Source organism: Jaculus jaculus, chromosome 17 (genome assembly GCF_020740685.1).
Source record: "Jaculus jaculus isolate mJacJac1 chromosome 17, mJacJac1.mat.Y.cur, whole genome shotgun sequence".
Lineage (NCBI taxonomy): Eukaryota > Metazoa > Chordata > Mammalia > Rodentia > Dipodidae > Jaculus > Jaculus jaculus.
In genome coordinates, this window is record NC_059118.1 from 42,669,444 (window position 1) to 42,692,258 (window position 22,815).

At 40.1% G+C, this 22,815-nt stretch overlaps 1 protein-coding gene across 1 annotated transcript in view; it reads left to right on the forward strand.

The window, feature by feature from the left end:
• Nucleotides 1-22,815, forward strand: part of LOC101596637 (type-1 angiotensin II receptor) — a 64,960-nt gene that overhangs the window by 23,580 nt on the left and 18,565 nt on the right. The window lies entirely within an intron of this gene.

Here is a 22,815-nt window from a genome sequence, read left to right on the forward strand (position 1 = left end):
ATAACAGCAAGTTTCTCACATAAACTGCTAGCCCAGTCCAAGCAAAGCTCATTCTCACCCTCATAAGCCAAACCTCATAATCCATAGTTCTTACAGAATGCAGGTCTTTCAACTCTTACCAGAATAGTCCATGAAGCTGTACTTACAGCATTGCAAGGTATCTCTTAGGCCATGGTTTCAAATCCTTCCACATTCCTTTTGAAACTCAGGTCCAAAAAGCCAAAGCCACAGAGTCAGGTGTCTAGCAGCAACCCCTCTCCTGGTACCACTTTACTGTTACAATAAGGTTTGCATTACTGGCAGAAATCACCCAATAAGAGCAGCTTTGGATTTATTTTGCTTACAAGCAAATAAAATGGCAGGGGAAAATGATGGCATGAGCAGAGGGTGCATATCACCCCCTGACTAACATAAGGTGGACCATAGCAAGAGGAGAGTGTGCAAAACACTAGCAAAGGGGAAGCTGGATATAACACCCATAAGCCCACACCCAACAAAACACTGCCTCCAGGAGGTGATAATTCCCAAATATCCATCAGGTGGGGACCTAGCATTCAGAACACCTAAGTTTATGGGGGACACCTGAATCAAACCACCACACTTACATAAGTGAGTCTCTTTCCCTAGTTCTATATTTCACTACTATGTTTCTGAAATTTTCTAGACATTTTTTAATTAAAAAGGACTCCTATATGTAATATGGTGAAGATAACATCACTTGCTGTTAAGTAATATTTCTTAGTGCCAGAAAAGCATAGCCTTTAAATTTAGAGTTTATGCTCCCAACTTTAAAAATATTAATAGTAGCTATTAAAGTAACAGCTCCATAGTCACAGTGATATCTAGTCATCTTGCTCTAATCCAAGTAAAGGAAACACATTACCATCATAAAATGTGAATACTAAGTTATTTACCTTATGAAGTATTTTTTATTCACCTTATGAAGTACTTTTTTCATTTATTTAAAAAAGCACAACTGATAAAATTTATCTTGATTTTTCCCATCAGTGAGATTCTGGGTTTCATATTTTAAAATATCTATCTAGCTATCTAGCTATTTATTTATTTATTTATTTATTTATTTATTTATTTATTTATTTAAGAGCACACAAGAGACAGAGAAAGAGAGAAGGAGAAAGAGACAGATAGATAATGTGTGCACCAGGTCCTCTAGCCACTGCAAACGAACTCTAGACACATGTGCCACCTTGTGCTTCTGGCTTATGTGAGTCCTGGGGAATCAAACCTAGGTCCTTTGGCTTTGCAGACAAGTGCCTTAATTGCTAAGCCCTCTCTCTAGTCCTGGGTTTCATTTTAAAGTGTTAAGCTGGTTCCAGACTTCTGCTTTCATTCAAAAGCAATACTAGCCCAAGCATGGTGTCACAAGCCTTTAATCCCAGCACTTGGAGTCAGAGGTAGTAGGATTGCTGTCAGTTCAAGGCCACCCTGAGATTTCATAGTGAATTTCAGGTCAGCTTGGGCTATAATGAGACCCCACCTCAAAAAGAAAAAAAAAAAAAAGCAACAACAACAACAAATAGGCAATACTATTAAGACTGTAAAGAGAATATTAGCTTATTTTATAGTAAACTAAGGGCAGAAATATTAGTTATTAGTACATTTGGTAGAATATTAATTCTTAAAAACTAAAGCATAGCTTCTAATAATGAAGTATGCCTGTTTTATACACCTGAAACTTAAATGTTAGAAAAAGCTAAAGTATGTCTTCTTCCACTTTTGGCTTTCTTTTTTTTTTTTTTTTTCTTTTTTTTATCTTTCACTTTTGGCTTTCTTAACCAATATGTTCTGATTACTTTGGAAGTTTTGTCCAAAATATGTGACTGTTGAGAACTGAAGGCTTTGGAAATATAGGAGAAGGGAGATAGGTTCAAAAATCATTTCCAACAGGAACTCCCTGGATTGACTTCCTGGCTCCTCCCAGTGTAGGGCTGATGTCATCTTACAGAGAAAGAGCCTTATCTGTTCAGTGTTCTTAAAATATGTCACTTAAACATGGCCTGGTGAAACAGCCTGAAATCCCAGCTACTCAGGAGCAAGGATGACACAAGAGGATTACAAGTTGAAGGCTTGCTTGAGGAACATAGTGAGCTGCTGTCACAAAATAAAAATGGAACACTTGCCTAGCATCATGCATGAAGCCTTGGGTTCAATCCCTGGTGTATCTTGTCGTTTTCTTAACTGGAAGATATATTTGATATATATTTTTTTTGCTTATTTCTATTTATTTGAGAGAGACAGACACAGAGAGAAAGAGGCAGATAGATAATGAGAGAATGGGTGCACCAGGGTCTCCAGCCACTGCAAACAAACTCCAGATGCATGTGCCAAATTGTATATCTGGCTTACATGGGTCCTGGGGAATTAAGCTTCAAATGAGGTTCTTAGGCTTCACAGCAAGCACTTAACCACCAAGCCATCTCTTCAGCCCCTTGATATATTTTTATTTGTTTCCAGAGATGAGCATTTTTTTAATTAGAAAACATACATAGCCCAAATCCCCAAACTACCTATACCTCAATACACACACACACACACACACACACACACACACACCTAAAAGTAAACTCTGTAAAACACTTACTTATCTCCAAGGTTAAAGCAGTTCTAAATACTTTACTCACAATGCTTACCCTGAATTGCTTTCAAGAAAGTCTTTCCTCCTTGCCAGTAAGGTAAGGAATGAAGTCATTTTTTTAACACATATCTACTTATCCATTCCAGGCTTTTTAGTAAAATTAAATCACAACATAGGGCCTGGAGACATGGCTTAACAGTTAAGGTGTTTGCCTACAAAGCCAAAGGATCTTGGTTCAATGCTCCAGGACCCACGTAAGCCAGATACACAAGATGGTGCATGCATCTGGAGTTTGTTTGCAGTGAATATTGTGGTTCTCTTCAGATATGTTTGCAGTGAATGGAGGCCCTGGTATGCCCATTCTTTTTTTCTCTCTCTCTCTCTGTGTATGTATGTATGTATATACATATACATATATATATATACATATACACATACACACACACATACACACACACACACACACACACACACACACACAAATATATACATATATATATGGGGGGATGGGTGCACCAGGGTCTCCAGCCACTGCAAACGAACTCCAGATGCATGCACCCAGTTGTGCATCTGGCTTACATGGGTCCTGAGGAATCAAGCCTCAAACTGGGGTCCTTAGGCTCACAGGCAAGCACTTAACTACTAAGCCATCTCTCCAGCCCTTAGCATGACTAGCCAAACACAAACTCTTCCCTTCTGTAAGTTACTTATGGTTAGGTATTTGTTCACAGCAATGAGTAAGTAACTGATACAACAGTTTTCAAGAGAGAGGACAACAGGTGACAAAGGATCATGATCACTGAGGGATTCCTCAGAGACAAAGGAAGGCTGCTCCAATTCACTGTCTGTAAGTTGTTCCCAGCCATGGTATAGGAAAGGCAATCCCAATGAAGATCTCAAGGTTCCCTAAGTTGAGGTGATGAAGTCAAGAGAGACTAAGAAGGCTTGAGTCCATGGGATAGTCTCAAACGGGGACAGCTACACAGAGAAAGTGCCTAGAGATCTGCAAAGCATCCTCTTAGGTTTTATGCATATACATGAGTAATTTGTAAAATAGTAGAGATGAGAACTGGAGATTGTTTTCATTTCCCTTCTGAATATTCTATTTGATGTCCATTAATTATGAGATTTCCCATTCTGTTGGATATGAGTAGCTAATGTTTTCTGTAGACAATCATTACAATACTAAATGCTCCACTGATCCTATTTATCCAAATAACCCTAAACCCTAAAGAGGCAAACTTTGAAAATACCACAAACACTTCCCAGAACTAGAAAAAAATCATAAAAAAATCCAATATACAAACAAAATAAAATTTACAGTGTATAACACTTATGATAAACTACCCAGTACATGAAAACACAGAAGACAATAATCAGGGGTGGAGAGGAGATATTCAGTGAATAAAATACTTGCTATGTAAGTGTGAAGACCTGAATTCATATACCCAGAATCCATATAAAGACAGAAACAATAGCACAAACCTCTATAATTCTGGCATGCTTAGGGCAAGAAGGGAATTAGGGATAGGAGAATTGCTGCAATGTTTCCAAGCCATCTACCCTGGTGTTCACAGACCCTGACTCAAACATGGTAGAAGGCAAAAGCAGACACCCAAAGTTGTCCTCTGACCCTCACATTTCTGTGCCACGGCATTTATACATGTGTACACACATATACACATACCAACATATATCATGCACACATAGACCAAGAAAAAGAACCAATAGGAACATATCCAATAATGACACAGATAATATTTAGTATTGTACAAGGACATTTAACACATATTATAACTATTTCTTATTTTCAAGAAGCTAGATAAAAAACTAAGTGTATTAAAGACATAGAAATAAAAAATGACTGAAATATGCTTATAGAGATGAAAAATGACAATGTCTGAAATGAAAACAGAAATGAGGGCTGGAGAGATGGTTTAGAGGTTAAAGCACTTGCCTGCAAAGCCAAAGGATGCAGGTTCAATTCCCCAGGACCCACATAAGCCAAACGCACAAGGTGGTACATGTGTCTGGAGTTTGCAGTGGCCGGGGGCCATGGTGCACCCGTTCTTTCTCTCTCTCTCTCTCTGTCTCTCTCAATAAATAAAACTCTTTTTTAAAAAAAAATATCCTAGGCTGGAGAGAGATGGTTCAGTGTTGTTGTTTTTTTTTTTTTTTTCAAAAAAGTAAATACAAATGGGACTTCAGCTATGTTTTTTTTTTTTTTAATTTAGTTTTTTGAGGTAGGGTCTCCCTTTAGTCCAGGCTGACCTAGAATTCACTATGGAGTCTCAGGGTGGCCTTGAAATCATGGCGATCCTCCTACCTCTGCCTCCAGAGTGCTGGGATTGTAGTTCTCCTACAACCTCACAATGTTCTCCCATAGATGCAGCTGCCTAATATGTACTATTTGCTGAATGCTAAGGCTCTTAGATAGAAGCTTCTTTTTCAAAGGAGGGTTAGTCACTACATAGCTCTGTATTAGTCAGGGTCCTCTAGAGAAAAAGAACTGATATAACAAACATATACATGTATATAAGTTTAACATTTTAAAAGTTTTTTTATATTTATTTATTTGAAAGAGAGAAAGAGGCAGATAGAGAGATAGTGGGCACTCCAGGGCCTCTAGCCACTGCAAACAAACTCTAGATGCATGTACCATTTTGGGCATCTGGATTTATGTGGGTACTGGGGACTTGAACTCTGGTCCTCAGGCTTTGCAAGCAAGCACCTTAAACTGCTGAGCCATCTCTCCAGCCTAAGTTTAACATTTTTAAAAATATTTATTGACCATTTCTATTTCTTCTTTTGATAACTTTGTTCAATTCTATAGACCACATTTTAATTGGGTTGTTTGCTTTTTATTGTTTAGATTTTTTTTTTTATTAAGTAGAAACTTTGTATGGACATGTAATATATTGGTACCATCCTTCCCCTCCTCCCTGCCTCCACTCCATTGAGGGCCCTCCTTAGTGGATTGCTGATGTTCTCCATAGAGTTGTGGGCTAGAAGTTGTGAAAGCAGCAGTCAGTCATTTTGATGGGGTAATGCTTCTGGATATTCCCTCCAGCCCTGTGGCTCTTACATTCTTTCCACCCCTCTTCCATAAAATTCCCAGAGCCTTGGTGGGTGTGCTTTAGTCTACTTTAATGTTGAGCTCTCAGCAGCTTCTGGATTTCTGCTTTGGTGCATATCCTCAGTGTCTGTCTCCTTCACTCTGGTGCAAATTGTCAGGTTCTATCCTTGGTATATCCTAGGTATTAATCCTCTGACATTTATGTGGCTACTGAAGATTTTCTTGCATTCTGTATGTTGCCTGTTTTTGTAATTAGAAACTTTAATATATATACATAGAGTAATTTGATCTTTGTTTCTATATCATTATCCTTTTTCACCCCTTTTCCTTAGTCCTTTATCTGTTTTGTTGTCTAATTCTTTCTGTCCTCTATCCTTCATGGCAAAAGATGCTGGGCTCAGAATTATACTGGTCTTGTGAGAGTATCAGTAGCTACTGAGGGGTCATGTATGTACCAGTTAGTTTATGTTAGAAGGACAGTGTCCCACATATTGTGGTTCTTATATTCTTTCTTCCCCCTTTTCTGAGCCTTCAAAGGTGTGGAATTTCCTTTAGTGTTGAGTTCTCAGTAGCTTTTTATTTTTTTGCTTTGTTAAGTTTTGAGTCTCTTCAGTGTCTGCCACCATCTCCATATAAAGGGTTCTTTGGCTAGTACTCATATTCATTCTGCCACTTTCTCTGCAATATTCCCTGAGCCTTGGCAGGTGTGATGGAGGTGACTTGTTCAGAGCTGAATCCTGGGGTTTCTCTTGGTCATTTGGTGAGGACTGGGTCTTTTACCTGGGGCCAGATCCTGTGCCTAGTTGTCGGGTGCTGCTGCCTCCATGAGACCCTGCCATGACTGAAAAGAAAATTTCCTGTACTCCAAGGGAATAGGTGTTCTTGTTATTTCTCTGAAGGAAAAAAAAATCAGTAAGTTAGACTCACAAATTTCCATGTATTACAAAAATTTCTATAACTTTCTAACTTATATCAAAATAAAGCTATGCAACAAGACTAAATTGAAATTACACAAGTTACACAGTGATGTTTTATATACAGAAAGCATCATTAATTTGGGTGCAACATAGAGAAAAGAAGTTACTTATCTAGGGTATAGTTAAAGTTGATCATTGTCTTATGCATACAGCCACAGCTAGTGGAATAAGTTGGTTTCTAAAATATATTTTCTGTGAATTCGAACATGTTAATATCAAGTCACCCAAAGCTATTTGCATAATATATTATTCTTACACATTTTTCATGAACTTTACAAATCTATCTACTAAGTAAAAAAAAAAAAATGCCCAATTTGTTTTTCCATTATTTTATATAGGAATAAAGTAGTAGCAAAATGTTATTACCAGAAACAATACAATATTGTATAATTATAAAACTAAACTCAAGAAATTATATGAAAAAAACAGCAATTTCCATATGTTTAGTTAGATTATATATGGAAGAGATTTATATAAATATTAGAGGAGCTGTAGGCAAACAAGTTTTCTACTCTAAACCCTATATTTTTAAGAAAATTCTTGGTATTATTTATCAACCAAAGGTATATTATGATATTTTTTGCTCCATCAATTTAACCTTATAATCACTTTGCACTTTAAATGGTCATTATTTCATCTCTAGCTACACTGAGTATATATAATGTACTGTCTTTTGAAAAAGTATTTCAACATATCATTTTACAGTATCCTTTCAAAGGTAGAGGCATCACAGTAACATTTTCCATTTGCCAGAACAAAACCCAGTTAAGATTTACTGATAACCCTGAGGAAACTCCAAAATCCTATGCCTAATTCTAGTCCAGTGTTTGCTCTAAATCTGTTTTTATCCTTACTAATACTGCAGCCAATTGATTTCTGCACTTTAACTACTTAAATTATATGTTGTTTACTCGGTGACTCAGGTTTTATAGCTTAATTACCAATTTTCATCATATCTTTCATTCCTAATTTTGAGTGTTTCTTATACAATTGCTACTTCATTTTTATGTTTTATGGGTTTTCCTTTCTTTGTTGCCTTAATTATACATGAAAGCTGTATAATCTTTTGAAATTCTGATGTTTTCAATGAAAGACTTGGTAGATAGATGATGTAATCTGTCCCATGAGTTGCATATCATGACTTCGAATGCCTCACCAAAATTTGGCTTCTGTATGTAGAAGAGGGTTAACTCTGTGATAGGAAGTTCATTGGTGTTTTCATAGTCAAAGAATAGAGTTATTAATGGATGGTGCTAGAATTTCCTCAAGTACAGCTGGTCTTTCAGTTTTGTTTTTCTTCTTGCACTAATCTATGAAAAATTTGAAGGTAATAATAAAATTGTGCCCATAAAATTCTTGTCACAGAAGTCTACTGATTCTGATATTTAGAAAACTTTTTTCTTGAATTATTCTTTGGTTGTAAAAATAATTACTCTCTGCCTTGATGGGTCAGAAAAGCAACTTCAAGATTTTGACTTCCTGACTAGATGGCTTGCTCCCTCTAGTGGAGACCTTAAGTCAACCACTACATTCATCAACTCCCTGAATCTCTTACTAAATCTGCTCAGCTTCCTTCTTTCTGTGTACTTTTATAATATCCTAGAGTCCTAGAAAATAATAACAATCTCATGAATGAACAGATGTTTAGTAAATTCCAAGTTTCAGAGTCTCAGTAAGCACTCAACACTATCTTGGATTATTGAGGGAGTATCCAGCAGGAATTTATCTTTTGTGGAATCTATAATATTCCTGTGAAAATATGATATATGAAATAAAGATAATAATGAGATACAAAAGCATATAGTTAATATTACTTAAAAGGTCCTTAAAGTCAATGTTGGAAGGAAATAAGGGAGAGAGGAACAGAAGAAAGTAGGAAGAAGGGCAGGGAAGGAAAGAGAAGGACCAGAGCAGTCTTCTTGGTAACCACACTGTTGACATTTTGATTCAGATAATTCTTTGCTGTGAGGGGCCTGTCCCTTGAATTGTAAAATAATTAGCATCATCACTGATCTTTATGTGCTAGATGCTAATAACCTTTCTTCTAGTATTGTCTCTGATGTAAAATTAAAATGTATGTCCATATATTGTCAAATGTCCCTGAAAGGCAACATTATGAAGAAGCATTGTACTGGAGCATAAACACATGACTTACAAAAATGTGAAAATAGTATTCATAGAGCCTAGGGATGCTGCTTATAGAAAGCCAGCAATTTCCTTGTCTGAAGAGAATGAGGACCATGCCAGAGCTCTTACAGAAATTAGAGCAAGTAACATGATATCTGGCATATGCTATTCACTTAGTCATAAATAATAAATAATAAATGTTACTATTAGTAGTATGCCACTCTGTAAGTCTCTTATATAAGTCAGATACCAGCAGAAGCACAGAGAAATGAGCTGGGCAGTTTAAGACACTTGCTGGCAATATCAGTTTGATTCTTGCCAGCACCTAAATAAAAGTCTAGATGCAAAGTGGCACATGAGTCTGTGATGCCAAATGCACCTACAACAATGGGACCCAGAGGAACCCAAAACTTCTGGCTGACTATGAGTGTGTGGCTCTCATTTGCAGTGATGTAACATGGTGCATGTGCCCATACATACATACATACATACACACATGAAAAATGCAAATAAATAATATTTTTTAAAGAAGCAGAGAGAAGAGCCAGGAGTGGTGTGCATGCCTTTAATCTCAGCACTCAGGAGGCAGAATATCATCATGAGTTCAAGGCCAGTCTGGATTACAGAGTGAATTCCATATGAGCCTGGGCTTCAAGTGAGACTCTACCTAGAGAAAAACCAAGGAAGGGGGAGGAAGAGAATTAGGAGGAGGAAGAGAAAGTCAAGGAGGAGCAGGATGAGAAGAAGGGGAAGGAGAAAGGAAAAAGGAGGAGGAGGAGAAGCAGGGGAAGAAAAAGTAAATGAAGAAGAGGAAGAGAAAGAAGGAAGAAGAAAAGTTATGTTGCTAATGAAATTAAATTTACATTTTCCCCATTGAAATTGTAATCATCTTAGTGAGGCTCAGTCTTTCCTTCCTTCCTTCCTTCCTTCCTTCCTTCCTTCCTTCCTTCCTTCCTTCCTTCCTTCCTTCCTTCCTTTCTTTCTTTCTTTCTTTCTTTCTTTCTTTCTTTCTTTCGCTCTTTCTTTATACAAAGGTTAAAGGAGCTTTAGCTCTGTGCTTTTTTGCCCCTGACCTGCAGGGCCAATGTTACGCGGGGTGGTCGAGGAGGGCTGCAACCTGAAAGAACGGGTGGGAAAGAAGGAGACCAAGCGGAGGTTTTGTCAAGGTCTCGTTTAATGTTGGATTTTTAGCTCTTTTATAATCAACCAGCAGGTAGGGGGGTCAAGCAGGGGGCACAAGGAGGTAGGGCCACCTGGCCGTAATCTTTCTGGAACATCTTGGAATGGAACGTCTTGTGACATTTTTCCGGAGCTGTTGTTTGCCCTCGAGGAGGGGCCATATGAGGGCTGTTAGTTCTTTTGTCCTAGGGAGGTCAGGTCATGGTCTCTGAGACTTTTTTGAGTGTGTCAGGAGATTTTTCCATGTAGTTAAGTTATATGTAAATATTGCTGTAAGAGGAGATTCTAACTTTGATTTATATATTTTAGCCATCTTGTAGGAGATTAGAATAAAAATTAATTGGGGGGCTGAAGAGATGGTTCAGTGATTAAGGAATTTGCCTATAAAGCCTAAGGACATGGGTTCAGTTCCCCAGTACCCACATAAATCCAGATGCACAAGGTCACTCATGCATCTGGAGTTCATTTGCAGTGGCCAGAAGCTCTAGCATATTCATTCTCTCTCTCTCTCCCTCCCTTTCTCTGTGTGTCTGTCTGTCTCATGAATAAATGAAATATTTTAAAAATAATTTGGATGAAAAAATGATTTTTTAATAATTCCACATGGTAATTATCCCCAACTAGACATGCCACTTGCAAAGATTTTGAACTTGCAGAGAAACCGAGTTGAAAGTCAAAAATGTTTGTTCATGAAAACTAGTGTTAGATATTTCCATTCTTCCAAGTTATCATTTGAAATTTCTGCTGACAGAAGTAAATGTACTCTTGCATATTCTTATTTCTTATTCTTCACAAGCACAGTCACTTTCATATTTTAAGCTATAACTTTGAGGAGAGTTACCTAGTATACCTTGAAGAGTGAGAGGAGCCTGTTAGTATCTAAGAGAGGGAAGCCCTAATAAGTTGTCATTATAACTGAGTACATTAAGACCATAGTCAGTGCTACTAATATTACTGACTTAAACAACAAGAAAAGCAGAAATCAATTGGTGAATGTAAAGGTGAAAAGAGGAGAAACTTGTGGAAAAGTCAACAAGAGAAGGTGGTGGTTTTGGTGCAGTACTGAGTGCATCAACACATTCTTGTCTTAAGCAATTGTTTCCATATGCTCACTACACAGTCCCTCTAGACAGAAATACTATCTTTTCACTTCATGAATCAAGGGGTGCATTTTATTTTACCTTTAGAAAAAACAAGTATCAAAAACAACAACAACAAAAAAAAAACTACGTTATTGTGAGCTGGAGAGTTGGCTTAGTAGTTAAGGCACTTGCCAACCAAAGGACCAAGGTTGGATTCACCAGTACCCACATGAAGCCAGATGCAAGAGGCGGACAAGTGTGTGTAGTTCATTTGCAGTGGCTTAGAAGCCCTGGCATACCCGTACCCACGCCCCCCCACCCGCTGCTTCTCTCTCAAATAAATAAAATATTTTTTTAAATGCTTTACAGGGAGACGGAGGCAGTGGGTTTCATAAGCTTTTCCTTCTGACTCGCGTGGGCTGCGAGGCCTGGGTCCTTTCTGGGGCCATCGCGAAGTACGTAGTGGAGACTAAGGGGGCAGGCAGGCTGGAGACGCAGGTACATGTGACGATTTCTTGGCAGTGTAACGTGGAATCCGTTGATCACCTTGCTCTGATTTCTACCTGTTCTGTGTTGACAAAGGAGAGTGCCCAAATGAGCAAGATAGCACAGCCAGCCAGTACTCCATGAGTGAATGGAGTGTCATTCATACCCAGGCACATGCCAGCAGGTTCTTCAGCTGGTGCCTGTGGGCACTGAGAATATAAGTTCTGATAACACAGGGCAGTAGACCTCACTCTTTCCAGGTTTCACATCTGGTGGCTTGAGCATTAAGATGTTACCACCTACCCAACCCCACCAATGGCTGGCTGCTTGCTGCCTGTCAGATCCATTGAGCTTGTTTCCAGCATTAGCACTGGAGAGTTGATTAATTTGAGTCATTTATCTGGTCTTAAGTGGTAATGTACTTTTGTGGGGATTAAAAGAATTAAGGTAAATAATCTTAATAAATCTTGCTTCTCAGAAGGAATGAGAAACTGGAAGGTCATACAGAAGGTTAAGGGTTTTGATGGATATGATTACTTCGATTAAGAAAAGCTGAACTCCATCTATGTGATTTTTGTTCTAAATTGTGTATTGTAAATCTTAGTGCCACAGAAACCAATCACTGTGTAATTTGGTAGAATTTTATTTACAACAGAAATTTGTTTTACCAGAACAAAACAAAACAAACCATATCTTAAAGGTAGTGTGTAGCTAATTGGATTAAAAATACAAATAACAGGAAGCAAAGAGATTTGGAGGAAAAAGCAGCATAGATGACAAGCTCATGATTTGGGGATCCTGTAACTTCTCTTTTTGGATTAGCATTTCCTTATGCCCTAAAAAGTACCTCAGCATGTACCCACTTGAGTTTCTGAGAGGCTAGTAGAGTAAGCCTTTTAAAAATAGCATTCCAGGGCTGGAGAGATGGCTTAGCGGTTAAGCACTTGCCTGTGAAGCCTAAGGACCCAGGTTCGAGGCTTGGTTCCCCAGGTCCCACGTTAGCCAGATGCACAGGGGGGCGCACGCTTCTGGAGTTCGTTTGCAGAGGCTGGAAGCCCTGGCGCGCCCATTCTTTCTCTCTCCCTCTATCTGTCTTTCTCTCTGTGTCTGTCGCTCTCAAATAAATAAATAAATAATTAAAAAAAATAGCATTCCACAGACTAGGTCAGTGAAAAAAGGTCTGAACTGCTGATTGGGATTTGAAATACTAACTCATCTGATTTTTTTCTGGGTTCAGAATAACTGCCAGTGGAGCCATAATAGAAAAGACTTCAAGAAAAGTCTGTTTTGGAATTTAATCTTGACAAAATGAGTATGAGAAAAATGTGTCAACTCATAATAATTGAAAAAAAAACTTGAAAATAGGAGGTTTTAACCTTTAATTTATTTCACCTATATGTTTCATAGTGCTCTTCTGTGACATTTTCTAGTTAGTGGGCCATTCTCCCAGGCTTTTGTACCACTGCTTCCGTCTATCCATCTGTGTTCTTTTCTGTTATGTAAATTATTTTGCAAAAGAAAATGCTGATCAAACTCAGGATATTGACCTTTTTAGTTGAGAATAAAAACCTGGCAATCACTAATGTATGCCATCTCTAGTCTGTCTTATATCAATGTTGGTAGTTTAGATTGTCTTTGTTAACTGAACCCCCCCCCCTTTTTTTTGCACAGCTCTAGCCCAGATCTGTTGGTTTCTATGTTGTTGCTTTGTGCCTGAGATGGTGACTAGACTTGAGTCACAATGATGCAAGTTTATGTTACTAAGGTATCTCATTTGAACAGTCCTTTCTGCTCCCTTAGCAGATGTCTACTAGGACTTGGAATAATATAGCTCAAATTGCGTCTGGTCAAGTGTTGACGCTGCTCTTCTCCAAGGCAGAAGACATCAGTGTCCTGCAACTCAGCAAAGCCATTTAGGGCCATGAGGCCTTTCTACCCCCTAAGGAGCCTACTGTCCTTGAATGGGACACTCCCAAGAAGGCTTCTACAGAAGCAGAAAGCAGGGTGGGGCTTTCTAAAAAGTTAGGGCCCAGTACCAGTTTACTTGGGTTAACATAGCCATCTACACATAAAGAGTGACAGATTTTGAATAATGCATAAGGACCAACTGAATCCCACTGACTCTTTAACAGCTGACTGATCTATAATGAACTTAAGTGGATATGCAATTGGGTCATGTGACTCTTTAAACACCCACAATAGGTGTTTCAGATATGTAAATCTATTTTCAAAACTTTTTTTCACAAATGGGTATTCTCATAGAACTTATGGTTACCAGTGATGACTTAATGACCTTGAAAAAAGCTGTAGGGGAGCCAGTGCTCAGTGTTTGAAATCAACAACATCAACTGAAGTTGTCCTGTGTCCTTTCCGTTGTAAATTAAATTGTTAGGACAAGCAAGTAGTTCCACATAGAACAAAAAAGTTAAACATTGTCTGGACTCTCTTACTAAAGTGGTTGAGTTTTTAGCTTGTTAGACTTCCCAATATAAAATGGAAAAAAAACAAACAAGTGTGGGTAGTAAAGAGGTTTAGATCTTTGGAAATCATAAAGCGACTTATAATTTTGTTTTCTGTTACTTATGAACCATGAGGGATGGATGCTCTCTGTGGGCAGGATGAAGGCTTAGACGGTAAGCTGGGTCAGGAATCTGGCTTCATCCAAGTCTCCTGGGACAGTGCTTGATTGGTTGTGGCTCCAGATGGTGAGACTGGAGTAGTTCTATTAGTAACTGAGATACCACCTAAGCATTTAGGAGCTCTTACAAAGAAGTAGAAAGATTATACTACATTATGACTAGACTTTTGAAATTCAGGTTATGATTACACTAAATTTACACAATTCTTAAATTTACGTAAAAAGTAGAGATATGTACAATTTGTTAGGAAAGGAAACTAGCAGCTTTGATGTTTTTTAAAACCCATTATAGGGCTCAAATTATACCTGAACAATCCAGGGAGCACTCAGGGTGCTTCTGATGCCTTAGACATGGAAACTAATGCTTTTTGTTTGTTCCATAGCTAGAACAGAGTTGATTCTGCAGCTGGTTGGATCTGCCTTTCAGGAAAAACTACTAACTTGTCTTTTTGTTCCTGGCTTTCAGTTGGTGAGAATACTCTTTTTTTAATATAATTTTACTTCTTTCTTTTTTTAATTTTTTTTTTTGGTTCATTTTTATTTATTTAAGAGTGACAGAGAGAGAGAAAGAGGCAGATAGAGAGAGAGAGAGAATGGGCGTGCCAGGGCCTCCAGCCACTGCAAATGAACTCCAGACACATGCGCCCCCTTGTGCATCTGGCTAACGCGGGTCCTGGGGAATCGAGCCTCGGACTGGGGTCCTTAGGCTTCACAGGCAAGTGCTAAACCGCTAAGCCATCTCTCCAGCCCAATTTTACTTCTTTCAATGAATTTAAAATAAAAAACTCTGAAACAATGACTGTATATGTGTGTGTGTGTGTGTGTGTGTGTGTATACATACATACATATATATATATATATATATACACACATACATATATGTTTGTGTGTGTGCATGCAAAATATGGTGTGTTGGGGGGTATGCACCTGCATGTATGTGCCCTTGTAAATACCCCATAGGCCTGTCAGAGCAAGCATAGTAAAAGTGGAAGAGAGTGAAGTATTTGCTCCATTGTTATTGGGCCTAGTCTTGTTTTTGAGTCTGAGTCTCTTTTTACTGTTTCCAGAGCTTGCAAGCCTCCATTGGTTCTCATGTCTTTGCTCCTGGACTGAGGTTACAGGCCTGTGTGACCATGCCCAGCTGATTTATGTGGGATCTGGACTTTTGGGCAACTTCAGGCCCTCATGCTTTTGCAAGAACCACACTTAGCCATTAGCTGAGCCATCTCTCCAGCCCAGTGTCTATATTTCATTGTGAGTTTCTTTATATTAGAGAACAAAGTCCGTTCACTTGCAATTACCTCTGAAGCCCATGTGGATGTATTGCTGTCTGTCATTCTAGTTCCTGGCTGGGCTGGGCTGAGCTGGTACAAAACAGAAGGCTTTTTATCCACCCGTAGCTTTCACCTTAGTGGACTGCAAGAGTATTCTAAACATAGAATGCATCTTCATCTGTATTTGGTGATTTTTTAATTTTAAAACTCTGCTAAAATAGGGAAAGTGACAAGTGGGTTCTGCCTGTCACCTAGTGTTTGGTTTCCATGTACAATGGTAACATTCTTAGGTTTCAAGGCAGATGGCCTGTCCTCTAACTGTGGTTTTATGTAGTTTTATAGTATGTGTTCCAGCTTTATTTACATGATTTACATCCTGAGTGTAGAGGTGGGTTTGCTGACTTCATAAACACTTACCAAGAAGCTGATTTGAATTGCCTGTTTGGAGAGATGATGCTGTTTGATACTTTTCTATGGTCCATTCTTTTCATGTCTGGAGAAATAGTTTATACTTGTTTCATTTTCATGAAAATTGTGGTATAGCCAGTTGTGGTGATTCATGTCCTATAATTCAGGAGTTGGAGGCAGGAGGATTGGGAGTTTGAGACCACACTGATCTACACAAGAGAAACTGTCGGGTTAAAAAAATGTAGTAATCATTTCTATGGGTGGCATGTCCCAGATCATTTTTATAAATTAGTTATAATTTATAACCTAATTAACTTGTTTCAGAAAATTTTATTATGACATTGTCAGGGGGCCAAGTCTTAATAAGAAGACTTTTAGAATGACCAAAAAAAAAAAAAATGCTTTATTGTATGTGGCTCTCTTGGAAAGAGTTCATGTTAAACTCCTGTTCTAAAGTGTGACATCTGGTAACCAATTTATTCTGCATGAAATTTTCACAAGAAGCAAAATGTTTACTTTTTATTACGCATGCCTATTATCATTGCAGGGTAATTAGAAAGTTGCAAATGACAGATTATAGAAAAAGAGTTGAGTAGTAAGGAACAGTAGATAGAATGAGCTAAATGTCTTTCATATAACCAGGGGTTACAATATTTATATTTTAATTTTATGCAGAATTTGAGGACACTTATCAAAGGTGCCAAAACTGTTTGGTACAAGTAGTTTTGTGATAGTGTCTCTCACTTTCCCACCTTTCTTTCTTTTTTCTTTTTTTTTTTTTTTTTTTTGTTTTTTTTTTGTTTTTTTGTTTTTTTGAGGTAGGGTCTCACTGTGGTACAGGCTGACCTGGAATTAACTCTGTCATCTAAGGATGGCCTTGAACTCATGGCAATCCTCCTACCTCTGCCTACCGAGTGCTGGGATTAAAGGTATATGCCACCTCGCCCAGCTCACTTTCCCACCCTTCTATTTGACAACATCCATCAGCTTCCCATCCTTCACTTCGACAGTTTTCTCAACTCCAACTCTGTCCTGTATTAGTATCTCTCAACCCAAAACCATTCCCTGTGACAGCATCCCTCAGCTCCACAACCTTTTCTGTAAGACTCTATCACCTCCCCTAACCTCCTCTGTAATAGTGTTTCTCATCTTCCACCCTTCTGTGTGACATTCTCAAACCTTCCCACACTTTTCTATAATAGTGTCTCTACGTTCCCAAAATATTGGTGTGACAGTCTCTCAAATCCCCACCCTTCTCTGTAATGCAGTCTCCCAGCTCCCCACACTTCTCTGTAACAGTGTCTCCCAGCTCCCCACACTTTTCTGTAATGGTGTCTCCCAGCTCCCACCCTGCTCTGTAATAGTGTCCCCCGGCTCCCCACACTTCTCTGTAATAGTGTCTCCAGCTCCCAACCCTTCTCTGTAATGCAGTCTCCCAGCTCCCCACCTTTCTCTGTAATAGTGTCTCCCAGCTCCCCACCCTTCTCTTTAATGCAGTCTCCCAGCTCCCCACACTTCTCTGTGACAGTGTCTGCCAGCACCCTACCCTTCTCTGTAACAGTGTCTCCAAGCTCCCTACCCTTCTCTGTAACAGTGTCTCCCAGCTCTCCACCCTTCTCTGTAATACAGTCTCCCAGCTCCCTACCCTTCTCTGAAACAGTGTCTCCCAGCTCCACACCTTTCTCGGTAATGCAGTCTCCCAGCTCCGTACCCTTCTCTGTAACAGTGTCTCCCAGCTCTCCACCCTTCTCTGTAATACAGTCTCCCAGCTCCCTACTCTTCTCTGTAATAGTGTCTCCCAGCTCCCCACCCTTCTCTGTAACAGTGTCTCCCAGCTCCCTACCTTTCTCTGTAACAGTGTCTCCCAGCTCCCTACCCTTCTCTATAACAGTGTCTCCCAGCTCCCTACCCTTCTCTGTAACAGTGTCTCCCAGCTCCCACCCTTCTCTGTAATACAGTCTCCCAGCTCCCTACCCTTCTCTGTGATAGTGTCTCCCAGTTCCCCACCCTTCTCTGTAATAGTGTCTCCCAGCTCCCCACATTTCTCTGTAGCAGAGTCTCCAAGCTCCCCACCCTTATCTGTAACAGAGTCTCCAAGCTCCCCACCCTTCTCTGTAACAGTGTCTATCAGCTCCCCACACTTCTCTGTAATAGTGACTTCCATCTCACCACCCTTCTCTGTAATGCAGTCTCCCAGCTCCCCACCCTTCTCTGTAATACAGTCTCCCAGCTCCCCACCCTTCTCTCTCTGTAATAGTGTCTCCCAGCTCCCTACCCTTCTCTGTAACAGTGTCTCCCAGCTCCCCACCCTTCTCGGTAATGCAGTCTCCCAGCTCCCCACCCTTCTCTGTAATACAGTCTCCCAGCTCCCCACCATGATCTGTAATAGTGTCTCCCAGCTCCCCACCCTTCTAGGTAATGCAGTCTTCCAGCTCCCCACCATTCCCTGCAATAGGGTCTCCCAGCTCCCCACACTTCTCTGTAATGCAGTCTCCCACCTCCCCACCCTTCTCAGTAACGGAGTCTCCCAGCACCCCACCCTTCTGTGTAACAGTGTCTCCCAGCTCCCTACCCTTCTCTGTAATAGTGTCTCTCAGCTCCCCACCCTTCTCTGTAATAGTGTCTCCCAGCTCCCCACCCTTCTCTGTAATGCAGTCTCCCAGCTCCCCACCCTTCTCTGTAATGCAGTCTCCCAGCTCCTCACCCTTCTCTGTAACAGTGTCTCCCAGCTCCCCACACTTCTCTGTAATAGTGTCTCCCAGCTCCCACCCTGCTCTGTAATGCAGTCTCCCAGCTCCCCACACTTCTCTGTAATGCAGTCTCCCAGCTCCTCACCCTTCTCTGTAACAGTGTCTCCCAGCTCCCCACACTTCTCTGTAATAGTGTCTCCCAGCTCCCACCCTGCTCTGTAATAGTGTCTCCAGCTCCCAACCCTTCTCTGTAATGCAGTCTCCCAGCTCCGTACCCTTCTCTGTAATAGTGTCTCCCAGCTCCTCACCCTTCTCTGTAACAGTGTCTCCCAGCTCCCCACCGTGATCTGTAATAGTGTCTCCCAGCTCCCTACCTTTCTCTGTAACAGTGTCTCCCATCTCACCACCCTTCTCTGTAATGCAGTCTCCCAGCTCCCCACCCTTCTCTGTAACAGTGTCTCCCAGCTCCCCACTGTGATCTGTAATAGTGTCTCCCAGCTCCCTACCTTTCTCTGTAACAGTGTCTCCCATCTCACCACCCTTCTCTGTAATGCAGTCTCCCAGCTCCCCACCCTTCTCTGTAACAGTGTCTCCCAGCTCCTCACCCTTCTCTGTAATTCAGTCTCCCAGCTCCCCACCCTTCTCTGTAATACAGTCTCCCAGCTCCCCACCCTTGTCTGTAACAGTGTTTCCCAGCTCCCCTCCTTCCTCTGTAACAGTGTCTCCTAGCTCTACACCCTCATCTGTAAAAGTGTCTCCCAGGTTCCCACCTTCCTCTGTAATAGTGTCTCCCACCTCCCCACCCTTCTCTATAACAGTGTCTCTCAGCTTACCACCCTTCTCTGTAATAGTGTCTCCCAGTTCCCCACCCTTCTCAGTAACAATGCCTCCCATCCCCCCACCATCCTGTGTAATAGTGTCTCCCAGCTCCCTACCCTTCTGTGTAACAGTGTCTCCCAACTCTCCACCTTTCTCTGTAATAATGTCTTTCAGCTCCCCACCCTACTCTGTAATAGTGTCTCCCAGCTCTCCACCCCTCTCTGTAATAGTATCTCCCAGTTCCACACCCTCTCTGTAATAGTGTGTAGCAGCTCACCACCCATCTCTGTAATAGTGTCTCCCAGCTCCTCACCATTCGCTTTAATAATGTCTCTCAGCTCCCCACCTTCTGTGTAATAGTGTCTCCCAGCTCCTCACCCATCTCTGTAATAGTGTCTCCCAGCTCCTCACCATTCGCTTTAATAATGTCTCTCAGCTCCTCACCCATCTCTGTAATAGTGTCTCCCAGCTTCTCACTGTTCTCTGTAATAGTGTCTTTCACCTCCCCACCCTACTATGTGACAGTGTCCATCAGCTACCCCCACTTCTCTGTGACTTGTCCTCCAGCTCCCGTTCCTTCCCTGTAATCATGTCTCCAGCCCCCCACCCTTCTCTTTAATAATGTTGCTCAGCTTCCCACTCTTCTCTGTGACAGTGTCCCTCAGGTCCCCACCCTTGTCTTTTGCAATGTCCTTCAGTTCCCTCCCTTCTGTGCAATAATTTCTCTCTGCTTCTTCCCCTTTTTTGTGACAGTGTCCCTCAGCTCCCACCCTTCTTTTTTCTTTAGGTGTTTTACTTGGTATCACCACATGCAGCATCCTAATCTCTAGGTATCATTTTTGCTTGCAGAAGATGCAGTTAGTCATTTAGATCATAGTGTGACTATAACAAATCAAACAAAAGTCCTTAAGCTGTACAATTTCTTAGCCTCAATTTAATATTCCCAACAGAGTTGTAAGTCAGAGCAAACACATATTCACCAGTTCCTCTTTAATCATCATGAACAGCATTGTCCTCACTTTTCAAATAAAAAATTAGTCAAAGGTTAGTGAAAATCCTAACTCTCATCTCTTAAAGAGTAAATCATGCCTGTAATGCCCTCAGGAGGGTAATGTGGCAGAAGGATAATAATGAGTTCAAGGCTAGCCTGGGACACCATGTAAAATAAGGCGGTAAGTCATGTACTAGATTCAAATCTTTTGGTGCCCATCACTGTGCTTTTTTTCCCACTCCCTTCCCAAGTCTTGCTGTCACACTGATTGTGTTCTAACATAGATCTTGGTTCTGATGGTGACATGGAAATGGTTTAGCAAATTTTCAGGTACCCGTAAACAGACAAAAGAAGCATTAGATGATGTGGTGGTTTGATTCAGGTGTCCCCCATAAACTTAGGTGTTCTGAATGCTAGGTTCCCAGCTGATGGATATTTGGGAATTAATGCCTCCTGGAGGGAGTGTATTGTTGGGGCGGGCTTATGGGCTTTATAGCCAGTTTCCCCATGCCAGTGTTTGGCACACCCTCCTGTTGCTGTGATCCACCTTATGTTGGCCAGGGGGTGATGTCCACCCTCTGCTCATGCCATCGTTTTTCCCCTGCCATCGTGGAGCTTCCCCTCGAGCCTGTAAGCCAAATAAACCTCTTTTTCCCAGAAGCTGCTCTTGGTTGGTGATTTCTACCAGCAATGCGACCCAGACTGCAACAGATGACATATTGCTAGGCATACCAGTCATAAATGTGTTAACGAAATATAGAATTTAATAAGTAAATCTGAAGCTGACTTAGGCAATTTCTTATGCTTTAGTATTTGATGCTTTAGAAAGGCCAAGTAACATCACTTTGCCAGGGATTTGTTCAATGGATTTGATTTTGCCTATTAATAATGATTATCAACATCTAAACTAGATTCGCAAATTCAGATGCTTATTACTGCAATATTTTCCAAATATTTGTGTGCATGAAAATCTCACTAGGCATAACTCACCACTCAGCCCTTCTCCCCCCAACACAATTTCTGACTCAGTAGATCTGGTACAGATGCTGAGACTAGCATTTCTAGTACAGTCCTGAACGATGCTGATGCTGACCGTCTGTGGGCAGTACACATTCAGAGCCAGCCAGCAGGAGCGTCAGGAGTGAGGCAGTTCTGCTGGGGTCTTATGGCAGTGGCTGCCCCATTGTAAAGAATATTGAAATATGGCAAGTCTTAAGATGTACTGCAAGCATCAATTATATACTGTATTTTGAAGAAATGGTTGCAAAGAAATATAAAATGTTTTGATGATTTTCCTGTTCATTAAATGTAGTCATAGGGGCTGGAAAGATGGCTTAGCGGTTAAGCACTTGCCTGTGAAGCCTAAGGACCCCATTCGAGGCTCAATTCCCCAGGACCCACGTTAGCCAGATGTACAAGGGCGTGCACACATCTGGAATTCGTTTGCAGTGGCTGGAGGCCCTGGCACCCCATTCTCTCTCTATCTGTCTCTTTCCCTCTCTCTCTGTCACTCTCAAATAAAAAAAATAAAAATGAACCAAAACTATTTTTTAAAAAAATGTAGTCATAGTTTAGATAAATAAGAGTACTTAAATATATAAATATGTACATAATATAGGTTAAGTTAAAAATATTATCAAAATTATTTTAACGTTATTTAAGGGTTTTTGTGTACTGTTTAATGTGGATGGTATAAGTTTGTGACTCCTGTAAAATTGAGAGCCAGTGAGAACAAGTGTTGGCATTCTCATTTTAAATATTTTGTATTATTTTAGGAATAACAAAGTAAGAGATTAAATTACTGTTGTAAGGTTTTGTGGCTAGTTAGTGGCAAAACAGGCTCTGCCAGGACTCTAGTCTAATGTTTCTGCTTCAGACATGTCATGTGTCCTTCTATTTTAGCTGCATTTTAATGCTAATAAAGAAGCATATATACAAGAGTATAGTTTCAAGGTATACAAGTAAGATAAGCTAGAGTCAGCATAGCCCTTATAGCATTCCTTTTCTTAGGATAGAAGTCCTTTAGCATTATAAAATGTTCTCCAATATAAAACACTTGCCCTGTGTTTTTATCTGGACATCTGACCCACATGAACTAATTGCTGAACATTCACAGGTTATTGTTTTAACAATAATACATTCTTCCTCATTTCCACAAGTGAATGTAATCTTAAGTCCCTAACTTCAAAGCATATTTTTATTTTATTTTTCAAACATGAATCCATCTTTCTGTGCCATTGACTCTTTTGTAAAATTTTTAATTTTGTTCATTTTTGACATGTATATATATTTTGTGTATATTGTAAAATGTATATTTTGACCTGAATATAATGTATTTTGACCTTATTTCTCCCACTCAGCCTTTCTTATTTCCTCTCTCATTAATACCCCTCTTCATCCTCTTTAATCTTCATCTTACTTTCATGCTTTTTGTTTCATTTGAGTTAAATAAATTAGGGTTGCTTGCATGAT